The sequence below is a fragment of the Euprymna scolopes genome, chromosome 4 (assembly GCF_053919585.1).
Source record: "Euprymna scolopes isolate OS-2025 chromosome 4, ASM5391958v1, whole genome shotgun sequence".
NCBI lineage: Eukaryota > Metazoa > Mollusca > Cephalopoda > Sepiida > Sepiolidae > Euprymna > Euprymna scolopes.
This window is the reverse complement of record NC_136485.1, coordinates 128,180,340-128,192,465: the sequence shown is the minus strand read 5'-3', so window position 1 is coordinate 128,192,465 and position 12,126 is coordinate 128,180,340. Positions and strand designations below refer to the sequence as shown.

The following is a 12,126-nucleotide window of genomic DNA, read 5'->3' as shown; positions in this document are numbered from 1 at the left end:
TTCTATCATTTAACAACAAGTAAAATCGAACACTTGAATAAATATTCGAAGATATTATTTACATAAGGGATCAAAGCTTTTAAGCAGATGAATGCATCTGGCGTCAAACTACCTGACCAGAACGATATTCATAAATAAAATAAAATAGAATATCACCGAATATTTGCTTTTACAGAAAATGAATGATACTGTTTTTTGTTAATGCAATGTTTTAATCTCCTATTGTTTGACTTGTATGATTGTGCCTGAGAATTGAATCATCCACTTGTACGTCCAAACACAGAATAAACCGTATTGAAGAGAAAAAAGAGAAACATACAAAAAAAAGTAAAATCAATACGAATAGAAAGAATACCTAAAAACAAACATAATTAAAAACATTTTTCTTAAAAAAAAACATCCATCAAATTATCTTATTTTAGCATATTGAATATGTAATTTATACGAAGAAATCCGGAAAGTATTCTGCTTTAATATAACTTCGTTAAACGTTCGACAAGGAAGTACTCATTCGCTTTCAATGATTCAGATAAAAGGTTTTCTGTATGCAGGAAACCTGGCATATAATTGTTTATAGATTAGTTCGGTGTATTTCCGCGTAGGTGTGTCATCTTTGCATTAAATGATTATAATTTTATACATCACGTCATTGTATATTTAGGAAAGATCAATAGGGACTACATTATTTTAACATACATATGTATGTACGTACATGTATATACATATTACATATTAACACAAAAACAAACCGGCATGATAAAACCTCGAAAAGAAGCATTGTTGATCCCACTTATAACTAAAATGAGGGAACAGAATGAGTTAACAAATCATTGTTTCCAATGGTAAAAACGAAAGTTGTATTTGATTTCTACAATTATTAAGTGGTAAACACTTCCTTAAATTCGGCAAATTAGTTGAACTCTTACGGACTTGGCCTGCATGAAAATATCTGTTTTTAAAATGATATAGTTTTACATGAAAGTGTTAAAGAGATGGCAAACTTATGTTAAAAGCGTGAATTGAATTTGTTTCAGATAGCGGATTGAAGGAAGTCTAATACAACGAACCAGTTGATTCATATGTATTTTGTATGTAATTTGAAATTCTTGAAACATGTATTAGAAGGGTTATCTTACGTATGTGTTTGCAACCTCTTTTAATTATGAACGCAGAGATGATCGATGACTTCAACTTTATGTCTTGGAAATTATATTGAGAATATATTTGACTTTTGATGTAGATAATCTAACCAATCCTTTTAGTTGAGAACAGAAAACACATGTATATGAGACATATTACCACATTGCATATATATATATATATATATATATATATATATATAAGTTTCGTGGTTCAATTTTAAATTCTCAAAAAAAAAAACATATAGAGACATATATTCGATTTAAGAATTTATTGCTTGACAAAGGAATATATAGAAGGGTTTATTTTAATTTCCTTAATTCATGGGTTTTCAATAGTGACTCATATCATCGGAGGAAATGAAATGCAGTTAGCAAAGTTTTCAGCTGCGAATGGACGCTATTTTGCTTTCAGGACAATTATTTAAAATAGTTTTTTGAGTGGTTGTGGATAATTATATGGAGAAAATTATACGAAATAAAGAAGTTGATACAACCTGGGTAGTCCATTATCGGAAGGAGTCCAATGTCAATCGAGGTTATCAATCCGGGTGGGCATAAAATAGGCCCACGGGAGCAAGTGATATTCCCATATAGCGAAAGCGTACTGCTCCTTATTGATATTTCGAAAAGTATACCAGGCAGCCTTATTCGTTGTTGCGTTGATTGTGTGTTAGTTACTCTGGTCCAAATGATTTCTCGGTGTTGACAAAGTATATCAGAAATTGGGTGGATATACCATTTCATTGTAATTATCCCCATGCGTAATAGAAGTTGAGCATTGAATAATTTTCTCAATATAATTATCCACAACCACTCAAAAAACTATTTTCAATAATTGTGCCGAAAAGCAAAATAGCGCACATTCGCAGCTGAACATTTTGCTAACTGCATTTCATGTCCTTTGATGATGGGTGCCATTGTTGAAAATCCATAAAGGAAATTAAAATAACCCCTTCTATATATTCCTTTATCAAACAATAAATTCTTAAAACGAATATACGTCTATGTATGTTGTTGTTTGAGAATTTAAAATTGAACCACGAAACTTATATATTGTTCTATTCTTAAATATTGAGCTTTTCCGTTTTGGCTAGGATCTCCTTAAAAGTATTACTTCAAGTAATATCTATCAGGAAATTTCATCTGAATTTATATGTGTCTTATCTCATATATATATATATATATATATATATATATATATATATATATATATATATATATATATACTAGCATACTAGCAAGATACTTACTTAGCTCAGAAGTCTGCTGTATTCCCAACTAGCGATACCGAGCGTACCGGAAAATCTCGACCTTTTCTTTACCTTGAACTTTGACAAATTGCGTGTGTAATGGTCAGATACCATCGCCAGTCATTATCGCTCCAGTGATGTGCATTGAAGGAAAGTATATATATATATATATATATATATATATATATATATATATATATATATAATAACTTTAAATATGGTCACTAAAACTAGTTAGTCGTTTTTTTTCGTACAATTCATTGAAACATTTAAAAATAATGAATATAGTAGTTTAGGTAATGTAGATAATGCTATCCTAAAGATACGTCAAGATAAGGAAGAAGAAATAATTTTTAAAAATGCGAGTAATTTTCCCATGTGATTTGAATATCAAAGTTTAAAAATTAACCTACAAGATTCTGAAATGATAGGTAGATTATATCCAGCATTGCCTCGCTATGGTATTATAGATAGAACTTATATTGATAGAAATAATAGCGTATCGGCTATTTCATGCGAGGACATTTTTAGTAAAACTAAAGATATTATTATTAATCAAATTTCCGAGTCGTTCAATTATACAAGAAAACTATTTACTCAAATAAAAAAGAAGGATCTGAAGGAAATAGCATCGAAAATATTATTACAACCAGAAACGATATATGAGAAGGACTATTTCATTCAATGGTATGATTATATTCTGGATATAATCGACATTAAATTATATAAGCCGCATGTGGACGGTATAAAAAAGAAACGTAGAAATGTTTGTGTAGTTTTGTATGAAAATAAATGTTTTGATGATGTAAATTTACCGAAAATAGTTAATAAACAAAAACTGTACAATTACGACCTAACGAGTTACAGACAAAAGATAAAAAAACAATAGTTACATATAAATGAGGGCCAACAATACGCAATAAGGTATTCACTTATAAAAAAACGGTAGAACATATAAATATAAATGATAATATTATAGACTAGCGGGGGTATCCGGCGTTGCCCGAGTGTTTGTTTCCGGGACGGGGGGGGGAGTTTTAAAAATGTTATGGTAGGTAAGTAGGAAGGATCAAACCCGGAGTCATGAGTAAAAGTAGGAAAATAAAGTGTAAAATAAAACAAAAAAAAACATCTGCAACGTTAACAGTTCGACCACCAAGAAAAGTCCATTCCAGTTGTTTAGGAAAAAAAAAAAACAACAACGGTAGGTCGGCGCGAACGTGAAAATATAATGTTAATTTCCAACACGCTAACCACTACGCCACAGAGCACTGCAGCTTAGTTTAGTGATTTTAAATAACTTCACATGAAAGTACTACGAAGCCAAACCGGCGTTCTCTTCTCAACTGTTTCTTGTGAACGATCCCCAAACGGTGTTAAGTGGTGGCAGGAGGAGGAGGAATTTATTAGAGAGAAAATATTTTACCACTTCCATTGATCTTAACCGATTTTGGCCGTGACTTCTCAGCAGAAAAAGTATAGAAATCTAAGATTATCGAGTAATTTGAGAAATAATAAGCCTATAACACACCTCAGATATTGTTCTGCCGTTTGTGCATATTATATTTGCATGAAATATCTTGATTTTTAATCCTATTAATGTCAAAATCAGACGAGAAAAATGAGTTCATTTTATATATATATATATATATATATATATATATATATATATATAAATAATAATAATATATAATAATAATAATAATATATATATATATATATATATATATATATATATATATAGATAGAATAGAGAAGAAGATATTCCAGAATGTGAATGTAATTCCTCTCCTTTCTATAATAATGAGTTAAAACATGTAATTGCAGGAGATTTAAAGATAGTAAATAATTCTAAATTAAGGAAACTCCTTAGTAAGGGTCCAAATTATAAATAAATGCCAAAATTACACTAAATTCGTTAAAGAAGTAACTAAAGCACTAGAAGGTTTTAGTTTAGCTATGGTAAAGAATTATGAATTAGCACTGTCTATGTTTGAAGCATGGAAAAATAGTATACTTGAATGACCAAATGAAAAGGTTAAACATATATAAAAAATTAAACATCCGAGAAAAACCAATCCCTTTTTTTTGAAAAAGTCAGAAATACTGCAGGAACTTAAAATACTTCAAGATAAGTGTTTAATTGTTCCGATTGATAAAGCAGCAAATAATATAGCTTTTATGAGTCAAAAATATTATATACAACGTTTATTAATAGAATTAGGAATTATAGGTAACGTTTCAGATACCTATAAAGTTGGTAATATTAATTTAGAGAGCACTATTAATAATAATAGTATTATTAGTGAAAAAGTAGGATTAAAGATAGATGGAAAAAAGACAAAAATCATCCATGTAAAAATAGATGGAAAAAAAAACAAAAATCATCCATGTATGTACTGGATACCTAAAATGCACAAGAATCCAGTTAGTGCTAGATTTATTGTAGGATCAAAGACGTGCATCACTAAACCTTTAAGTAAAGCTATATCGAAAATATTTAAATTAATTATAAATCAAATAAATAATTTTATCCTGAAAATAAAATTCTATAGTAATATTAATCTATTTTGGGTAGTAAATAATTCCCAACCAGTGAAAGAAAAATTAGATAAAATAAACTCCTGAATAAAAGTCAAATCTATAGCTACTTATGATTTTAGTACGCTATATACTAAAATTCCGCAGGAAAAACTTATAAAACAAGTAAGTGATACTGTAGATTTAGCTTTTGAAGGTGGCAAAGGTAAATATATAGACTTCTAACTCTAAAGCTTTCTGGTGTAAAAATAAAAATAGCAAAACGAGTGTTACTAAAGGTATTTTAAAAATACTTATAAGTTATCTTATTAAAGAATGCTATTTTCAAATAGGAAGTAAAATATAACTCCAAACGATAGGTATCCCTATGGGATTGGATCCTGCACCATTTTGGGCAAATCTGTATTTACATAGACTCGAGTATATATATATATATATATATATATATATATATATATATATATATATATATATATATATATGTATGTGTGTGTGTTTGTGTGTGTGTGTGTGTCCTTACTAATAAAAACTGATATATCTAAAACATATAACTTTCATGGGTGTAGGAGATTTATAGATAATCTTATATGTATAAACGATGATGATGAATTCGAAAAAAAATAAGCATCTTATATATCCAAAGGAATTAGAATTAAATTGTGAACATAGAGGACAACAGGCTACATTTCTGAATTTAGATATAAAAATTGTGGATGGGATTTTCTTTATCAAATATTTGATAAAAGACACACTTTCCTCTTTTAAATAGTACGTATGCTGCACAAAAGATAGTACCTGCCCTGTTTTTTTATGTTTTATGGAACCATTATGTCTGAGTTTTTGAGAATAGCTCGCGTTACTTCAAAATTAATAGATTTTATACCACCTGTTTCTAGCTTAGTAATATGTGAGTAAACAAGGTGGGAATAAAACTAAAATATTTAAAAGTTAAAAACTTCAAAGACTATATATATATATATATATATATATATATATAGGCTATGACATTTGATCTTCTCCTTGGAAAATGGTGTTTACTATACTTAGGTGTGTGGTCATCATCCTGTCAGTGGTGTGTGTTGTGGGAGAGTATATACACAAACACTTTGACCTTGGTATTTGACCTTGCCTTTTGACCTTAATCCTAAAAATGTTGAACAATAGATGGGGAGCATCATAATGCCAGGTTAATCCTGATTGCTTTATGAGAGTTTTACACACACACACACACGCACTCACGAAAGCCTTTGTATAGGTATATAGGAGAGAATGAGAAAGAGGTTTTCACCTTGGAAGAATATGTGAAAATATTATGGATAACCTACTGTTATTGTAAAAAGTTGATAAAGAAGTAAGTTTGTTTTGTAATCATAATTTTTATATTTCTGTGATTCTATCGTCGCCTAAAATAACTTTTTTTCGATTTAGATATTTCAACAGGCGGCACCTTCTGTTCGAACGGTTATTGATTGTATTCATTGGATGTTTTATGGCAAAACCAATGCTTGCTATCAGATATCCAAACAAATTGATCGATATCAACTTTTTATCATTTAATTAAAATATTTTTATAATTCAGATAAAATTGCCAATTTGTTGAGATTTGTTTTTGTAAAGTGTTCAGACATTATGTGGAACAAAGAAGGCGATGGAGAAGCAGTCCAGTCCCGATACTGAGTGTAAAGTAATTGCCATTAACAAAGATGGCAGCCAAGAATCAAGTGCGGTCTGTGAGATAGTTAACGGCGAACTGATTGAATCCAAAATTCGACAACTTTATAGTAACTTTGGAAGCTTCTCATTGGTTGGTTTTTATAACTTCTGGTTATAAAAACGATTGTCGAAATCATTGGTGTCATGGCGCAAGTTTATTAATTGCTGCCTGAGGTGCCCCGACCGGGTAATGCCCACGAAGTTACTCAGGCAATTTTTAAAATTGCAGGAGTGCCCCATCTTTAGGGGAGCCCGCGGGGTTCCCACTTTCCGGCCTTGTGCCACATAATGCTGATGTGGGCAGCATTTAAATATATACCCCCATTAACACTGTTGTGATGGGATGTGTCTCCTAGCGGTTTCGGCTGCAAGGAGACAGGGTAGTACACGTCAAGGATTCGTCATTCGACACTCAGACCAACAGGTGAGGGGCTGGGAACCGGCCTAGCACCTGTTAGACTGAGGTACGCCGCCCGGGTTATACCTAGGAGGTTCACCCTCCCAGGCCTTGCCACCGGGCTTTCCGGTGGGGCAAGTTTATTGCTTGCTGCCTGAGGCGCCCCGACCGGGGAATGCCGACGGGGTTACTCAGGCAATTTTTAAAATTGCAGGAGAGCCCCTCCTTTAGGGGAGCCTTCGGGGTTCCCACTTTCCGGCCTTGTGCCAAATAATGCTGATGCGGGCAGCATTTAAATAACTACCCCCATTAGTTCGTCAGATGGGGAAGGTCTTCTATCGGCTGCATGGAGACAGAGTAGTAGTACTCGTCAAGGATCCGTCACATGACACTCAGCCCAACAGATAAGGCGCCGGGAACTTGTTGGACTGAGGTACGCCGCCTGGGTAATACCTAGCAGGTACCCCTCCAAGGCCTTGCCACTGGGCTTTCCGGTGGGGTAAGTTCATCGCTTACTGCCTGAGGCGCCCCTACCGGGGAATGCCGACGGTGTTACTCAGGCAATTTTTAAAAGTGCAGGAGTGCCCCTCCTTTAGGGGAGCCTGCTGGATCCGCACTTTCCGGCCTTGTGTCACATTTTGCCGAGGTGGGCGGCAAATAAATAACTATCCCCCCATTAGGAGTCAAAAACATTTAACTTTTTTTTTTTTTAATATAACCGTCTCGTTTCTGAATGAATATCAAAACAGCAATGTCAGAAATAAATCTCAAAAGCTACGATGATTTTCTTTTAATAAGCGTTTATAATTTGCAAATCACGGGGTTACTCGAGAATCAGTCTAACAGTAATCGGTAGTTTAATGATAATCGCCTCAACAAAACGACCGAAAACAATAGATTGAATCGGAGATGAGTACTGATCAATAATTATTTATCGAAAAGTATCTATAATTATTTATCTAGAAGTATCTGTTCAGATAAACCTCCAACGTAAATGGTGTAGAATGTTGGGAATAAGACCTGTAATACCATTCTATCGCTATACATGATACGTTTTAAGTAAGATGAAGGTTAAATTGTATATTGTTCATATTATGAAAAGAAAGTTCCCTGCTGTGTATTATTGCCAGGGAGTTCACATGAATTAGTGCTCACTCCATCATCTAGCCTTATAATAGAAATACATAAGGGAGAATAAACATGTTTTCTGTAAGGAATATGACATAGTAACCCCGAAAAATCATCGTCTTTTATTATTGTGAAATTGATTCTGTTTAAACCGGAAAGCTTGCACATATCACATCAAACTTATTCCGACATGAGTTATGATAGGATAAGCAAAATAATAATTCAAACTTTAATAAGTCAAACTGACTCACCTGAAGATTTTCATAATGAAATGATACAATGTATTGGTAATTAATGCATCTATGCAATGTTTAACACAGAAATGCGATTTCAATCCTGCAGTTGACGAACTGAACTACTAGTGTGCATGGAAACGTAAACAAAAGCTGAAACGCATGTACGTATCCCAGATGATTTGTATTATATGCAGTGAAGTATGGAGGTATGAGCAAATATTTTTTTCTTGATTGAGTAAAATAATTAGCGCACCTCGTTTCTTCAAGAATTGTGACTGGACCACATTATACTTGTTGTATAGATATATTCGAAATCCAAGAAATGCAAGTATCTAAAATCATAAAATATAAATAAAATGAAGCTAACGATGCATTCTACTGAATTTACATAAAATACAGTGGTTTGATTGTGCAAGAAGTGGGCTAAACATTTACACGTAATATTACATAATTAAAACTGTTCTATATTATTTTCATAGATTTATCATTAACCAATAACTTGTCCGATATAAAATATAGTAGAAAAAGGTAAAAGTAAAAATAAAGGAATAAACGGCACAAAAACATGTGCTAAAAACACAAGCTTAACCGTAATATTTTAAAACATATATCTTGGTATTTTTTTAACTATAGCGATTTCACTTCAGTCTTTTTTAATGGAGTCAGTTATTTTTATTTATTCTGCTATTTTTAAAACTTTTTACAGGATATGTATATATATATATATATATATATATATATACATATATATATGTATATATATATATATATATATATATATATATATATATATATATATATATATATATAGTTTTCGTCGAAACATTATACATTTATTTTACTGTTCTGTAAAGTTCTTCTGTAAATATTTAATGCGTCAAAATCATCTCTTTACGGACGAAATTAAAGAAAATGTTTAATGAAATTTCTTTTTACTTACGTTAGCAGCCAAAAAATATACATTTAGAACATGTCAGTTTTTAAATCTTGTAAGCGAGAGTAATGAAATACTAAGTAGAGCCGCAACAAAGAAACCGGGAAAGAGAACTAAAAACGATTAAAATGTGTTAAACATTTTAAATCAACATTAAAAGCAAATATAAAACATCGAAGAAAGATTACTGCAAAACAAAGTGAGACATGGACAGGCGATTGAACCAACAATAAAAGAACAAACGAAAAACGAAAATAACACACAGAAAGCGTACTAATCGACAACAGAAGAGCAAAGGTAGACAGCGGAAGTTTGAAAAATTATTTTTACAAATGTCTCGCAGAGGCATTTAAAGAACGAGACTGAAAATGCATTTTCACAAAATGTCATATGAAGTGCAATTATCATTTTTTTCTCTTTTTTCCTCACAACGATTAAACTATCATATTTCAGAATGTACAAAGTTAAAAAGCAATTAAGCCCTAAAATTCCTATGTTCCACAGAATGTAGAAATATCTTAATTAATAATTTAGACGAATGCAAAATATTTATAAATAACATGAAGGACTCTAAAAATATTTGAAAGTCTGTTTTTGCTCATGCCAAATCTCTTTAAAACAAGTAAAACCAGGGAAATACTTTTCAACTATCCTACAAAACAGGCCATCCCAATGAAAATCAGACAAAATAACACCTAATCCTGTACTTTTACTGCCCGAACTATATTAAAGCTGTCTAAGGAAATAAAACTAGGGTTCAATTCACAAGAACTTACAAATGAGATATGGCAGGATTACAGTAATCAGTACCTGTAAAAATCATTGAAAAAATGTAAAATTACAACTAGATCTCGTATAAGTTATCCAGAAAAATCAGCGTACATAAAAATATTCTTAAAGTTTAAAAACAATCCCAGATCACTTATTACTAAAAAAAAAACAACATTCGAGTGAAAAATCTATATCACCGTTCCTTTAAGGAATCTACAAAAAATTGTAAGTAGTAGGAAACGACAATAATTTATTTAACAAAAACTGGATGCATCAGTAAAATTTTGTTTGAGTGTGTCTGATAACAATTCTTGCTAAGAAGTATGTAAGTTAAAGATAGGACAGAAACTAATGGTTGGGTTTACTAAAGTAAACGCAAAATTTACATATTATCTAAGTAGTTCGTGACTGCAAACGGAAGATTTCATATCTTGCCATTAAACCCTTAAAAGAAAACTCTTCTTAGACCCAGGCGGATGTAATGTTTGTGAGGATATCTTGTGATGTGCTGAAGTCTTCTACGTTATAAAGATGGTGGAATATGTCGTTTTACGCTAGCAAAATGTATATACATGTGATTTGCTTTTTGCAGTCGCACTGATGTATAGACACATTCTATATTTGTTGTGTTTGCTTATCAACCCTCTATTATTTAAATCCACAAATTACAGAGTTGTGTATTTTGTCCAGACATTTGCGAAAACCGAATAATTTCGAAATACAAACATCATTTCCCATATTGAAACCAGATTATATACAAAATATACAAACAATATTTTTGAAGTTCATTATAACACGTCCGCGTTTTAAAGAAACATTTTAAAGTTTAAACTTAATTTATTTTCGTATAATATTTCTAGAAACGTTTAACATTGTCATCATTTATATGCAAACGTATTTTCACGAGTAGGCTTCATGTTTTTCACGATCTTCTTCCAATACATCGAAAAAACATATAAATATAAAAGAAACTGTGAAAAAGAGAAACGCATAAGGGATTATCTCAGGAGATATATAAACTTTATATTAATGTTATAAAAATATGTAATTTTTTAAATCTTTGAAACTGTAAGCTATATAGATTAAAGATTGACAATCTAAATACCATGGGCCAGATCAGGCTTGCAAAGGCATTTTGAGCCTGATTACCAATGACTCTCTATAAACATGGGTGCTGAGGCTGCTGAATTCGACAAAAGGTCTTTTGTTATATTCTTTTCAACCACCAAACCAACTTGTAATTCTATGACCGAAAAAAACACGAACAACACTGAATCACCTTAATTTCTGTTTAACAAGGCCGATAGCCATTAGTCGCGTGCTCTGGTGTGATGAATGAATGCGTGAATGTAAGATTGGCACGAAATTCTTAAAGATAAACTAAAATGAACGAAAAATGGGCTGAACTGACTTAAATAAATAAAAAGTAAATGACTTAGAATGACTTTAATGAACTTAACGATGAATTAAATGACCGTAAGAATGACGTAAATGCTGAAAAAATAACTGGAATCCTTCAAAAACAACTTGAATGATCTGGAAAATGACTTGAATGGCTTTGAGACTGAATGGTCGTAAAATGGGCGATCATTTTACATTAAATTAATACAGAAAAGTGATACCCACTTTATATCACAATAAGTACAACATTTAGTAATAACGGATACTACACTTTGATCTTGGCCAAAAGGCCAAGAAAAAGGTATTTATTTGCTCCCCCACCGATCAAAACCGATTTTTAATGTGAGGAGTGAAGGGGAAATGGGGACCAACTCCCCGGGGAGTAGGGGACCTGGATAGTGAGAACTGGTATGAAGGGTTTCTCCCTACATTTACCAAGATCTTATATGTGAGGTTGGTATTTATTTGCTTCCCCACTGAGCAAATTAGGCACAAGGCCGTTTTTAAATGTGAAGAAAAAGGGAGGGGGAGGGAAAAAGGGACCAGCTTCCGATGGGTGGGAAATGGGAGCTAGATTGTGACAATTGGTATGGTACATATGGTCTTTGCTTAC

General features: G+C 32.0%; 1 pseudogene; it reads right to left on the bottom strand.

The window, feature by feature from the left end:
- Positions 1 to 11,678: 11,678 nt before the first annotated feature.
- On the bottom strand, positions 11,679 to 11,816 carry LOC145274383 (U2 spliceosomal RNA; annotated as a pseudogene).
- Positions 11,817 to 12,126: the final 310 nt, after the last annotated feature.